This window comes from Silene latifolia, chromosome 1 (genome assembly GCF_048544455.1).
Source record: "Silene latifolia isolate original U9 population chromosome 1, ASM4854445v1, whole genome shotgun sequence".
Taxonomy (NCBI): domain Eukaryota; kingdom Viridiplantae; phylum Streptophyta; class Magnoliopsida; order Caryophyllales; family Caryophyllaceae; genus Silene; species Silene latifolia.
This window is the reverse complement of record NC_133526.1, coordinates 78,590,493-78,605,607: the sequence shown is the minus strand read 5'-3', so window position 1 is coordinate 78,605,607 and position 15,115 is coordinate 78,590,493. Positions and strand designations below refer to the sequence as shown.

Below are 15,115 nucleotides of genomic sequence, written 5' to 3'. Positions count from 1 at the left end.
ATTTTCTCCATCCTTTCGCTTGCTTTGTGTCGATTTCGTGATCAATGCGGTGGGGTTGAAGCGATCGTCTTGAAGTATCGTAGTAATGATCTCATCTTGCGCGGCCTTAACAAATCGGTCCTCTCCAAACAAAAGGCTAATGACTTGCTCGTCTAAGCAAGGTGCTTGACGGGTTTTGACGGTAGGAACGTTTCGGAGGGATGAAGTAGCAATCGTGAAAGATCTCGATTCCGGCTAACTTCCTCTCGAGGTAATGCCAAGGTTCGGGAAATCCATGAAAGAGTTCTGAACTTCCTTCTTGAACGAAGTATCCATTCAAGGTAGGGAGATATGGCCTCATTTGGACTCCTACATACTTGCGATTTTGGACTTGGGCAAGCATTTCGAGAACTTCTTCTGTTGTGGGTTTGTACCCTAGTCCAAGTGGTATTCTTGATGAGTTGCCTTTCTTGTATGGCGCGAAGGTGTTCTTCCGAATCGGGTTCAAAGGCATTCCAGGGAAGTATCCCTGATTTTTGAGTATGTGGTTGACCACCAAGTTAGAGTAGGGATTATAGTATAAGGGTGCCAACTCACTTTCTATGACATTTACACTTTGGAAGCCCCCAAGTTCGTATATGGGATCCGCAAGGGCTTGATTATTTGATTGCTTCTCGATTATGGCCTTGATGGGTGACGAAGTGATCGTCACAACTTTGCCATTTAGTGGGATCTTGATCTTTTGATGAAGGGTGGATGTTCTTGCTTTGGAAGCATGAATCCAAGGCCTTCCCGAAGTATGTTGAATGAAGCTTCGATGTCCACTATTTGGAAGTTAACCTTTCGTTCGATTGGTCCTGTTGCTATGGTTAGGTTAGCAAGTCCTACCACTTTTCGTCGTGTACCGTCATATGCACGTACACCTTGATTTGTAGGGGTCCTGTCCGACTCTTTCATGCCTAGTTTGTATGCCGTTTTGAGGGGTATGACGTTGACCGCGGAGCCATCATCTACCAAGGTCATTGGCACATTTTTCTTTAGACGGATAGTGAGTGATGTATAGAGCAAGGTTGTGGTGGCGCCGAAAGGTGGCAAGTCTTCGTCGAGAAAGTAATAGGATTACTTAGCTTGGGTGATTCTTGGAAGACCAAGTTGACTACATCTTCAGGAGTAGAGTTATGTGCTACATTTAATTTGGCCAAAGCTTGCAGTAAAGCTTGGCGGTGTGGAAAGGAGCTTGCCACTAGTTGCCAGACTGAAAGATCAGCCTTGGTTCTTTGTAATTGCTTGAGCAAATGATCAGTGGGGTCATCTTCGTTGTCATTTGGTGTGATGACGTTGGTTGGACCGTTTTGAGTAGTGCTTTGGTATGGACGACCCGAGCGAGTTAGGTGATCCACATCTTGGTCTTCACCATTTTGGACTATTTCTTTGACTAAGGAGTTTTCAATGAGATACTCGTCTTCATCGTCATCGGCCCAAACCCCATTAACTGCAGCTAGTTCCCTCATTCTCATGATATCGCTTTCTAGTCGTATGATTTGATCGACTAATTTATCGACCACGGTGACTACTTCTTGCATAGTGGTATTTGGAGAGAAGATCAATGGTATGCGTTCTTTAGGTGTTGCATTGGGATTGCGCAAGATCATTACCATGTTTTCTAGTTCCCACACTTGCCTATCTACACTCCTTGCCCATGCGATGAAGTCGGAGATTGCAGGGGAGATAGTGGAATAAAGCTTTTCTTTCTCAATTGCATGGATTTCGTTTTCGGTGGGAGAGATGAGGTGTGAGCAATCTAAGGTAGATTCGTCACTTGTAATCACTAGAACTCCAAGAGGATTCTCAGTGTTGTTGGGCTTGCCACCCGGTGGGATTGGAAGTCGACCATCTTCAATCATATCTTGAAGCACGTGTTTCAGCTTGTAGCATTTTTCTGTGTCGTGCCCTTTGCCCCTATGGTATTCACAGTAGGAATTTTCATCCCAAAACTTGGACTTCCTTTCGGGTTCGGGAGTAGGTCCAATGGGTTGGAGTTTGCCTTGCTTCATTAGCCTTTTTAGAGCATTGGAGTATGTATCCCCAAGGTTTGTGAACTTCCTTGGTGGGCTAGTTTTCTTGGAAGGCTCGAGAAGGTTAACTTCGTCGGTCTTGCTAGTAGAGCCGTATGAACGACTTGTGGACCCTTGATATCCTCGACCTACCGTTTTGGACAAGAGTCCTTTGCGGATGTCATCTTCAATTCGTGTCCCTAACACGGTTAAGTCTTTGAAAGTCTTGATATTTTGATATCTCAAATGGTTGGCATATATGGGCTTGAGATTGTCCACGAACTTCTCCACAAGAGTGGCCTCATCCGGGCGTTCAACTAGTTGAGTACTAGTCTTCCTCCACCTACTTAGGAAGTCGGTGAATCCTTCCTTGTCATTTTGGGTAAGAACCTCTAGAGTACGCATATTGACTTGGATTTCAGCATTATCCGCATATTGTTTAGAGAACTCGATTGCGGCATCTTCCCAAGTAGCGACCTTCTTGTTATCTAAAGTGTAGAACCATTGCTTCGGGATGGTGTCAAGAGATGAAGGAAAGATCCTTAAGAACATCTCAGGTTTGATGCCTTTGATAGACATGTAGTCCTTGAAAGCTCGGATGTGGTTCAAAGGGTTCTCGTGCCCCTTGAACTTAGGGATATCCGTCATGCTAAAGTTAGTTGGCAACTTGGAATTGGCGGCTTCATACTTGCGATTGTTTTCCCTATAAATGTCATCCCCCTTAAGGTACATTAATTGTTCCTCTAGGTATTGGAGTCTTTTTTCAGCTGCAGTCGTCCCTATGATAGGATTCTCGTCTTTAGACTCGTCATCGGAAAAGCGTAGTACTTCACTTTTGAGGGGACGCAACCTTCCCTCTACATCAAAGATACGGCCTTCGATGAGCTCAAGGCGGTCATAGGTTTGGTTCTGGGTAATTTGCATTTGGGCTATCGCAGCTAGGATTCGATCATTACTTTCTTGAATTTGCTGGAGGTTCGTATCATCACTTGATCCGGGCATCTTGGAAACTGGATAAGAGATCGGCGACGAATCAAAACACGATCGACCATTCCATCACACTTGCTAAAAGAGGAAAAGTTTTGACTCGTGAAGTGGGTGTGTGCCACTTGTGTTGAGTGAGTTTTGAAGAAAGACAAGGTCTTTGAAAATGTGTGTCCTAGCCAACTGTAGTGTAGTTGTAGGAGTGGACTCGAGGTGAGGTTTAAAATGGGCTTGTGGCCCGAATTTTGACACGACAGACGGACAGAGTTTTGACCGGATTTTGTGCTAATTAAAGGCCCTATTTCGAAATTCTTGATTGAAATTGGGTTTTGATTTTTGAAAATTCGTCATGATTTGTTTTGAAATGGTGATCACGTAAGGTTTACATATTTATACAAGCATTATAACGGGATGCTGAGTGCATTTAGAAGGGTTTTGGTTTAAAGGGTGGGTTGCCATACCGAACCATCAAACCCGAAGTCTGTGGAGAGGCTCGTGCCAAACAAGAGTAAGGCCGATTCCTAGTCCATTTCCTCAAGTAGTGAAGGCCCTTGATACAAACAAGAGTAAGCATCATGGTATGGATGACGTCAATCGCTATCCATCTTTAGGCCCAAATAAGAATTAGGACCGTTTAGACGGGACGATTGGTCGAATGGGTTGGGTTGGGCCTAGGAAGGCCGAATTAAACGGTCTAGGAAGACCGAGTTATGAAAACCGACAATTGTCTTGTACAAAACTTATTCCCTAACCTTGTTCAAGTTTCACCCTTAGCTACACGTAAGTGTATATCCCCAGCGGAGTCGCCAAACTGTGGACAGCGGGCCGCCCACGGGGGCGCTTGGTGAAGGGGCTCGAAAACAAGCGTTTGCATTTTGTATGGAGTCGCCACCAATTTTTATGGGAAATTGGAACCGTTCGAATACCTCGTGCCATGTCAAGACACAAAGTAGTGACATGAACACTAAGCAATCGTTACCCTTAGCATTCTATGTCTAGAATGACTCTCGTTGATGCCAATGAACACGGGTGCTCACGGAGATCTGGAGTAAGGGGTGAGGGTACGTATTAGGAAGCTCTTTTGATCGAACACCTAATCCCGCCCTCCTCGATAGCGGCCTCTACTAATGATTAGGGAAGTTATTCGTACTTGATATATCGTCGGCTATATGCATGCAATGCAACATCCATAGATTAATCCTAGCATGTGAGAATTAATACTAAGTCGGTTGACATGTAATTAGCAAACAATTGGGTCGAAGTTGAGATTTAATGCTCATTTACATGTGAAGACATACAAATGATACAAAATACAATAATAATAAATATAAATTACAATAATTACATTGGAATAGGCGATTTATGTCGGAAATACCTTTAAAACGGATAATTTGGGAAAAGAAATAAGAGAATAAAACAAATAAATTACGACAGAAATTAGCGTGATAATACAGATATTAGTTGATTAATACGTAGCTAATTAAACTAGGTCAAGGCAGAACAGGGGTTCAGGGACAGAATTCACCCTGGAACAGGCGCAGCAGGCACTGCGCCCTTTGGAAGAGGCGCAGCAGTTGCTGCGTCTGTTCCAAGGGTGAGTTCTGGCTGTGAAGCCGGAACTGCAAACCGTTAATGTTATTTGTTAATTTTAAGGATTGATTTCGATATTAGACTCGAATGAAAGTGATTAATGAATTATTTACATATGATTGAGGTCATAAAACAGTAAAACATGGATGAGACGGAAACAAGACAGATTAATTACGTGAAGGGTCGATGTTAATGAATGATTAATTAAACTAACTAACTAAACGAATTAGACTAAACATGATGAACGACGACGGATTAATGAACAAACAGGTGAAAACATACCAACGATGAATCCCAGAAACCCAACATGAACGAATTGAATCCCTAAAACTCGAATTGAATTTAATGACGAAAACCCGCAAATATTGATTATTTGGGATTTGAGTCGGATTTATGACGATTTAAACATGTTAATGATGATGGTTAATATACATATGAATTATTAAACTATCATGTGAACGAATTAACAGACGAACAAAACAAAAGAAATAAATTTGATACGAATTACAGAGGACGGAGGAAGAAGAAAAGAAGCAGGAACTGCGGCAGCCTCACGAAGAGGCGCAGCAGGTGCTGCACTCCTTCGAAGAGGCGCAGCGGTTGCTGCGTCTTTTCTCGACGTCTGTCTACTGGAAATCCGCAAAAAAGGTTTTAAAGACGGTTTTAGAAATCGGTTTTAATGAGGTACTTTCGACATAAACCTTACAATTGTTATACAATAATTAAAATACAATAAATAAAAGAGATTATACACCCTCAGACTTACATGTTGACGGAACGAGATGAACTAAGAAGATCGATTAGTGAATGCTCGACGCGAATGCAAGGAAAGAGTGCCCTCGTAAGAGGAAAACGATTTAACAAGTTGATTAATTAGATTGATTGAGTGTAGTGGTCAAATTGGTCGGTCATGCAAACGGGGAGGCTGGTACCCGGAAAGATCCGAGCTTACGTGGTCGGAAGTCCAAGCACGTAGGCGCCAGTTAGTAAGAACGAAGTCTAGAATGCAAAGGGAGAAGAGAAGGGCGGACACTCGCGTGAGAAATATGAGGAACGAAAGCTCCTATTTATACTAATCACGTGAAGAAATAGGGTTTCGGAGACTCTTTGGAAGTGAATCTCGGAAAGATATAAAAAAGATACGTAAATCATGTAAAGAAGGGCCTGGGAAGAGGTGCAGCAGCCACTGCGTCTCTTGGAAGAGCGCGCAAAGACTGCGTTGCGTCTATTCCCAGGAGGTTTCCTCCTGCTTAAGAAAGATTTCCGTGTTTAAGTTATGGTAGGACGGAATTAATTCGATTATCTTTAATATCTTATGAAAATATTACGGGATATTATTTGCCAAAAGATAAAATTTGAGAAATATGGAATAGAAATATCCGGAACATTCCAGAACATTCTGACTCGGGATTTAACAATTATCAGAAAATGGAGACGGTTTTTGACCCGGACTCCGAATGTACTCTAATTACTGCCAAAACGACCGTATCGGGACGTAGATGACTTTTAAGAGGTTGACATTAATATTTGAGCAATCACATGACGATAATCTTACGAACTGTCACAAATCGTTCCGCGTATCAAACATGCGGCCCAATCATCACCGGGTGGTTTGCGAGGGGTGCAGAAACGAGGTGTCTACAAACGGTCCCCGATTCGACATGCGGCAGAACAGTCCGCATCCAAGACTCGAAGACAGATCGGAAATCGAGAACCCACAATCGGCAGGACAGTCCGAAAGAGGTGGAAGATATGAGCTAAACCCACAATCGGCAGGACAGTCCGAAAGAGGCGTAAAGATTAGTCAAGCAATACGGTATAGCATAAAGGCATTATAAAAACGGGTACGACTCAACCAAGCGATACGAATCAACTTGGACAGATACTACTACATATAATGAACCGATGATAATCCAAGTGGGACATTTCATACCAAATCTTAATCACGAATATGAATAAGTAACTCATTTCTTCAATATTTGTCACTTGAATAAAAATGTAAATAAACGGAGATGAACCATTTATAATAAGCAAAACAAGCATTCAATTATAAATGACTCAAATGTAAGATAAACCATTTACTACTCACAAGGCATGAATAATTAATTTAGTCTCATATTAAACTGAAAACACGTCATTTTATATATAATTGAGATAATTAAATAATGCATTCCACAATTATAAATCATGTGAGGAAAATATACAAATAAACGATATTTAACGAATTAAGTTATGTGAAATACGAGACGGTTATTTAATCATATTTTAATTAAACCAAACTAGCGCCAAACCAATTTATAAACATGACTAGCCCAAATTACCAAATATAGCTAGCCCATTTACTAAAATCAAATGAGCCCAACAAACTAAATATGTGAAAGCACGATATTAACGAACTATCGTTATATAAAATACGAGACGGAAATTAAATAATTTCCAAAGACCGAATTTGTGCCAAGGGCAAACTAATACCACGACACAAGAGGAACCTCTTTTGGGCAACCCTTACATGCCTCAACAACTACCCAAACAGACTACCGTGAGCCGCCCAAGGACAGGTCGTGGACAGCCCGTTGCAGTCCCCAAAACCGTGTCAATCCACCACCATTCCCTGTTCAAAACAAAGCCAAAGGGCTACACAAGACCGTACTACTGGGCATTAAAACAAAGCTCAAGTAATCCTAAACTGAGTCAAAACAGTCCCGTTTCCACACAGCTCTCAGACGGAGTTTAGGACAGGAATGAAACAAGGCGAAACGCAACTAAATCCCGAATAATAACCTTCTTATATACCCTAGCCATACTCAGGACTGTCATGAAAAACGGGTTGTTGAAGCCGCATAAAATCGGGTCTTAGAAGTTTGTTTCAGACGGTCAGACCCAACTCAAGTGTTCCCTCGCAGGTAGTATTGGGACGAAATTTGCACGACTCAAAGGAAATGGCACTAACGGTTTCAGCCATAGACAGACCAGGAACAAACAGCAGGGAAAAGCATGTACACACGACAAGGAAATTCGCGGACCAGCTACGCAACACATTTTAATCGACTACACATGAACCCAAACCGTTAAAGCCGGCAAACGACCATGTAGACTAACCTCAAGCATTACGAAATCGACTCGATGTATGAGGAACACATTAAAGAAACAAACTTTACGATAAATAAGGAATAGCCGAGTAAGAAAGGGCGAAAATATTAACTTATTGTCGAGTAACCTATCACCATTACCTTATAACTTCCTCAACGAGCACGATTTCCGACTCAAACTGCTCCGGGTCTTCAAATCCTTCATCAGAGAGCAATAAAAACAGATAAAGAAGCTAAAAGACGATACTTTTATAAGACGGCGAAAGACGAAACCACCACAAGAACGAGACTTTCTTACCTAGAAAGAAGGAGGAAGGGACGAGGAAGCTAATGGTACAAAAATAATGGAGTTTGGTTGAGAAATAAGGGAGGAAATGGGGGATGAGAATGACGGAATGGAGTAGTTGTTTTGGTTGCTGCTGCTGTTTCGTTGTTGTTGCTTTTTGTTTGTGGTTGCAGGAAGAAGAAGAGAAATAAAAGAGGGGCTGTGGGGACGCGTCAAACACACAACAACAATATTACCATATGATAAATAATAATATTAGTAATATATATATATATATAATATATAATAATAATATATAAGATATTTAAAAGTAGAGTGTAAGAGGTAGGTGAGCATGTTGTCGATTTCTGGTTGGTCCGGGTTAAAGCAGGTACAAAGTGAAATGTGACGGTCTATAGCTAGACGGAATAATGTCTCGAGTCTATATTGACTTAAGACGGAAATATCATCATTATTCTCACTATTATTACTATCCGACTGAAATACTTATTTTATATAAACAAGCTCATAGAAATATAGTTTTTTTATAAAAATCATGTTTAAAAATAAAAATTAATTAAATTAAATAATTTAAAATATAAATAAAACAATAGAATGGTCAATTTAATTATAAATGTTAAAAAGGGAAAATTCGCAGGTGTTACAATCACCCCACCTTTTAAAAAGTTTCGTCCTCGAAACTTGAAAATAGAAAATGAAAGGTTATAAAGATAAAACTGGACTTTTTGAAATCGACAACTAACATTGAAAGACTACTTATAGTAAGAACTAAAATTCTTTTAAAACTTTCAAGTAGAATTTTCTGACAGAACCAGATTCTCATCAAAGGAACGGAAGTGCTCTCGTTGCGCATTCAAGAACATCACATTCCAAATCAAAGATAAGGTCAAAAAGCAAATCATTTGTATAAATCAAAAATCAAAATACTTTCAAAAACATTAATGAAGAGTTTTCAGAAGTATTGATAGGCTTTCGCACACCTATGCAAAGATAAAATTCCCTAAACACAAATTAATGTAGCAATAGGGGTCGAACACAAGGAAACGGGAATTACTTCGTGAATTGTTATGGGTTGATTTTTATCAAGGTCGATTACGATTTGGGTTGGTTTTATTATTTGGTGATTAATAACAATAATGATATAAATTATATAATAAAATAGAGTCTAAGGGGTTCGGGTCACACATGCAAAGGTAAACATATGATTATGATAAATTCGGTACTAATAACATTGTCAATGGCTTAGGCTTAAAGATACCCACCTTGCGGCATTAGCATCAACCATAGACCGGGTCCTAGAGAAACTCTCGTCCATGACTAGGTCGTCCTACTATACATGTTTAGTCTAATTCAATTCCGTGCCTCTCGACTTATAGAACGAATAAACAAACTTAATCAAATGAATAGGGCCCTAAACAAAGATTAAACATTGTGGCACAAGCATGTGATAGAAGCAATATGAACAATATTATTATTAACTTATTTTATCATGTTTATATATTAAATTTATGCATGGCTTCCCTAGCCCTTAGACTAGGAAATTTAGCTACTCATACTAAAATGTAAATTGCAAACTAAATTAAGAGAAATGGTGAACATAATTGTATGATTTATATAAACTAATTGATTTAACATGTGGAAGAATTAAACTAAAGTAATCTAAAAAAATTATTTAATTATAAACTATGTATAAACTGAAATAGAAATGTAGAGATATAAACTATAAGTAGAAATACCTTAAAAGTAGAGAACTTGTATGGAAGAACAATGTATAACCAAAAGCTTGAAATAACTTAGAACCAAATGTTTAAAGAACTACAAGATTAACTAATTTGTAAACTAATATGAAAACTATTGAGAGAAATATAATGCTTAAGGCTATTGTAAACTAAACTTGGACGTAAAAATTGGATGCCAAAAGCTTTGGAACATCTCTCCTATTTATAGGAGAGGAGAGCATAACGTAAACCATCAAGATGACTGTGGCCCTGATCGGGGTTGCATGGCCCCGATCGGGGTCGTGTGTCTCCGGGTATTTTCTCTTAATTCCTCTCTTAATTGCGTGAGGAATCCAAAGTTTATACTTTAATGCTCCTTAATCACCCGAGTAAATGCCTCATCTATGATCTTTAGAGCTCCCAAAAAGCATCCTAAGCATGTTGGAATCTTATGCTTTCCACCTTGACTTGGATTTGATCATTGGGCCTTGACTTTGGTTGTTGTCAACATTTGCACTATACATAATAATCCATCAATTTCTCCATGCAAAACCCAATCCAATGCTCCATGCTTAGTCCAACACTTGGTCTTGTTTAGCTTAATGAACTTAGTGTATTAAATGATAGGAAAAAGCCTCTAAATGCTTAGATTCCTACAAAAACATGTTGAGACAAGCAAATACACTAGAACAACAAATATTAGCTTATGACACTATGATAAGTACTAAATAACAAATAAAATGGAGCTAATATAGGGGATGAAAGTATATAAAATATGCACTTATCAAACTCCCCCAAGCTAAACCCTTGCTTGTCCTCAAGCAAGAAACCAAATCCCATCAATTGCAATATCCAAACAAGCTAAGCATAATGATTTTGAAACCCGAAACAACATGGGCAAGGAATAAAGCAAAGCATGGTTGAGATTTACATGACGGCGTAGCATAGAAAACTTTGAATGAACCTTTAAGCTCTTGCGTGATTTTTTGACTTATGGACTCTCACGGGGCACTCAACTCTTTTTATGTGAAAGGACAATTTTTGTGAATAAACACTCAACTATCCTCAACTTATAACAATGTGCCCGCAATCTAATATGGTAAACATGTCAAAACTAGCAAGCAAAGGTAATCACATGTAAGCATGACAAAGAAGCCAAATGGGTAGGAAGAAGGCAAATAAACATGGGTAAGAAGGGGGAACAAATGAATTATGGATTGTGGAGCTAATGTCAAGCTAGCAACAACCAAATGTAAGGATGCTCAATCCCAATTCCAACCCAATTTTGCAATTCAAACCATGAGAAAATCCTCCAAAATATATGAATAATGCTTGAGAATTTTTCACATCTTTTCTTCTTCTCTTTTTCTTTTCTTTCTTTTCTTTTTTTCTCATGCTTTTTCTCATTCATTCATTTTTTTTCATATTCATTTTTTTCATTTTCTTTCATTTTCCAATTTCATCACTTCAACTTTTTCATTTTTTTCCTCTTCTTTTTCTTTCTTGAGCATTAAGACCAAGCTCACATGACTACAAACAACCAAATATATCCCAATGAGCACCCAAACACTATCCAACTAAGCTACTAGCTGAACAAGGGTAGGCAATTTCAATGATGTAGCTAAGGATAAATTTTCATATTCATTTTTTTCATTTTCTTTCATTTTCCAATTTCATCACTTCAACTTTTTCATTTTTTTCCTCTTCTTTTTCTTTCTTGAGCATTAAGACCAAGCTCACATGACTACAAACAACCAAATATATCCCAATGAGCACCCAAACACTATCCAACTAAGCTACTAGCTCAACAAGGGTAGGCAATTTCAATGATGTAGCTAAGGATAAATTTTGTGAATGGGTCAAAAAGGCTAAAATATCATGTGAATGGCTCCAAAATGCTAAAACAAATGAATGCATGCTTACCAAGAAATGACATGAAGACCATACTTGTGTGTTTTGATGTAACACACATTATAAGGAGACACCTACACTCACCTAAGTGAGACCAAATAAAGATGAAATGGCCTTAAAGGAGGTTCTACCTTATCAATTTTGTAGCTTGCCACAAGTCAAGATCAAGCCTATTCGGTTCATTCTCCATCTCCCACCTACTATGTCAAGACATCCCCATGTAGCTAATATCCTAACATGAAAGAATAAATCATTAGCAATAAGCCAATATTAGGATAAGCAAAGAGGAAAGTAGGTTACAAGCAAGCACAAAGCAAAAATTTCTCTCAAAAATTTTCAAAATTTCTACACTACATGCAAACTATGCTATATGCAAATGCAATATCTTCCCCCCAAGCTAAACATCACATTGTCCTCAATGTGCCAACTATCCAAATCACCCAATCAAACCATAAAAACGGCTCAAAGCACAAAGCAAGGACTAGAGGTTATGTCTAATGGGTTGCAAGATCTAAACTAATATGCAAAGCAATTAAAAACTTACTCGACTTGCTAAACTCTCCCAAGCTAGCATGAATTCGGGGGGAGATGTAGATGTTTCTTTGTGACCAAAGTGAAAAATAGTGAAGAAAAATGGTAGAGAAAGAGAATGGAGGTACCATCGGGTTTATATAAGAATGATAAAACGATTTACTCATCACCCGCATAAGAAAGAAAGGCCAAAATTTCACAGAACCACGACCCCGATCGGGGCCACCAACCCCGATCGGGGTTGACCTCCTCTTCAGGTTTTGCCTCTTTTCCGCGTTGATGTAATTTCCTTCTCTTTTTTGAAAACCACGTCCCCGAACGGGGTTGTTGCATGGGGAAGCGTGCCATGTTCACTTCTAAACCTCATTTCTTCATTTTCACCTAAAAAATCACAAAAAGAAACATCATCAAGTCGAACAATTTATTACTAATCTACGAAAAACAATAAATTGCAGAAAATTAAAAACGAAAATAAATAAAAGCAATAAAAGGCTTGGGTTGCCTCCCAAGAAGTGCTGGTTTAACGTCCCGCACGACGTAAGAAGCTAATTGATTCAAGTTTTGTTCTTGAGCTTGCCACCAACCAAACTCCATGTCATAGCTCCTTTAGCATTTCGCAACCATTTGAAATTTTTCAAATAAAATTTCCCTTTCTTCTTTTTGACACTCTTAGCATTAGCGTCCTTAGCATCATCACCTACAAAGCAAACAACACCCATATCGTCCTCCAACGGATCCGTTAGTGAGGATCCAAGCGTAGTAGAGGCATAAGAAGAGTCCACAGTGCTAAGTAAATAACAAGACTCTTGTAACATTGGGCTTCTAATGGTATTGTTTTTGCTAAAGGAAACCCGGTCATCACCCACTTCCAATGTCAACCTCCCATTTTTCACATCAATTAACGCACCCGTGGTGTGTAAAAATGGCCTACCCAATATAATTGGGGTTTGTGAGTCCTCGGCCATATCGAGTATGAGGAAGTCAACGGGTATGAAAAACTTGCCAACTTTGACGGGTACGTCTTCTAAGACACCTAAAGGTCGCTTTAAAGAATGGTCCGCCATTTGCAATGTTGTACTTGTGCATTTTAAAGCACCCATGTTAAGTTTTTCATAAAGAGAATAGGGCATGACACTCACACTAGCACCTAGGTCGCAAAGGGCCTTATCAACGGTATATGTGCCTATAGTGCAAGGAATAGAATAGCTACCGGGGTCCTTAAGTTTCGGGGGAGACTTGTTTTGTAAGAGTGCACTACACTCTTCGGTGAAAGTAATGGTCTCAACCTCATTGAAGGATCGCTTATTTGAGAGGATTTCCTTCATAAACTTTGCGTAGGAGGGGACTTGGGTAATCAATTCCATAAACGGGATGGTGACTTGCAAATTCTTACAAACTTCCAAAAATTTAGCAAACTTACCTTCCTCCTTGTGCTTTGCTAGAAGATGGGGAAATGGTATTTGAACAACTTCTTTGGGAGGAGCATCCTCCACATCTTTCACTATCTCTTTGGGAATACTCACCTTGTTTGAAACGGCATCACTCTCCTTAACATTGGGAGAGATTTCTTCAATAACCACCTCATCACTTTCTTTTGGCATTGGAGACCCAACATCTTTGGCATCAAGCTTGCTCTTCCTCTTTAGCATCAACAATCGATGAGGAAACGGCACACGATCTTTAACAATAGGCTCTTCACTAGCCTTCTTTTTGTCATCTCCCCCAAGCTTAGCCTTTTTAACAACCACCTCTTCATCCAAAGTCATGGATGGCCCATCATAGCTTGAACCACTTCTCAAGGAAATAGAATTAGCGGTTTCATGTGGTTGCTCACCTTGGGGAGGTAGTTGACCATTCTTCCTTTGAGAATTAGAAGCGGCTAATTGAGCCACTTGTTGTTCCAACATTTTGACCGCGGCACTATGAGCTTGATCATTCTTTTGAATTTGAGCCAACAATTCCCTTTGCATTTGGATTATCATGCCCTCGAGCTTACCAACTCCTTGATTGTTTTGTTGGCCATTTTGTGGTGGATTTTGTTGGTAATTGTTTTGTGGGGGCCTTTGTTGATTTTGATAACCCGGTGGAGGGATATACTTTTGTTGTTGAGGGACATAGGCATTTTGTTGTGGTGGGGGTTGAGGGTTAAGCACATTATTGCTAGTGTAAGACAAGTTTGGATGAAATTTTGAATTCGGGTTATATGTGTTGGAAAATGTACCCGGTGGATATGAACTTTGTCTTAGAGCTTGAAAAGCATTTACCTCCTCCATAGGAGCTCGGCAATGAGCGGCATAGTGGCCTGCACCTCCACAACCGTCACAAACAATTATTTGGCTCGTTGAAGACACAACATTGAGTTGTTGAATGGAATCCTTAGCATCTCTCTCCGCCAATTGTTGTTGGAGTAAGGCAATTTGAGCTAGCAAGACGGAGTTGTTAGAGGATTCTTCTTTACTTTTGGATGGCACAACTCGGGAATTGACATATTGGGCATCGTGGATCGCCATAGATTCGATCGTGGAATGAGCAAGATCGGTGTCAATTTGATCAAACCGCCCATTGTTGGCGGAATCAAGAATCCTTCGGGACTCGGCACAACATCCATTGTAGAATGTTATTGCTAGAAACCAATCATCTATCCCATGATGTGGGCATTGCCTTTGCAACTCCTTGTACCTCTCCCAAGCTTCATATAAGCTCTCAAGAGCTTGTTGACGGAATCCGGTAATTTGGCTCCTCAAAGTTTGAGTTTTCTCCGGTGGAAAAAACTTTTGATAAAACCAAGAGCCAATGTCTCCCAATTGGTGATTCCCAAGGTGGTGCGGTCAAGGCTATTGATCCAAAGCTTGGCCTTGTCCTTCAAAGAGAAAGGGAAAAGTATTTCCCTTATTTGGGCTTGGGTGACGCCCGTTTGACGGATCATGGAGCAATAGTCACAAACGTTTTGCACATGCAAATTGGGATGCTCCA

General features: G+C 39.7%; 1 non-coding gene across 1 annotated transcript; it reads left to right on the top strand.

Moving 5' to 3' along the window:
* The first annotated feature begins 14,782 nt into the window (after positions 1 to 14,782).
* On the top strand, positions 14,783 to 14,889 carry LOC141618529 (small nucleolar RNA R71). The gene has a single exon (XR_012531418.1). It is a non-coding gene; the product is annotated as a small nucleolar RNA R71 (small nucleolar RNA).
* The last annotated feature ends 226 nt before the right edge of the window (positions 14,890 to 15,115 follow it).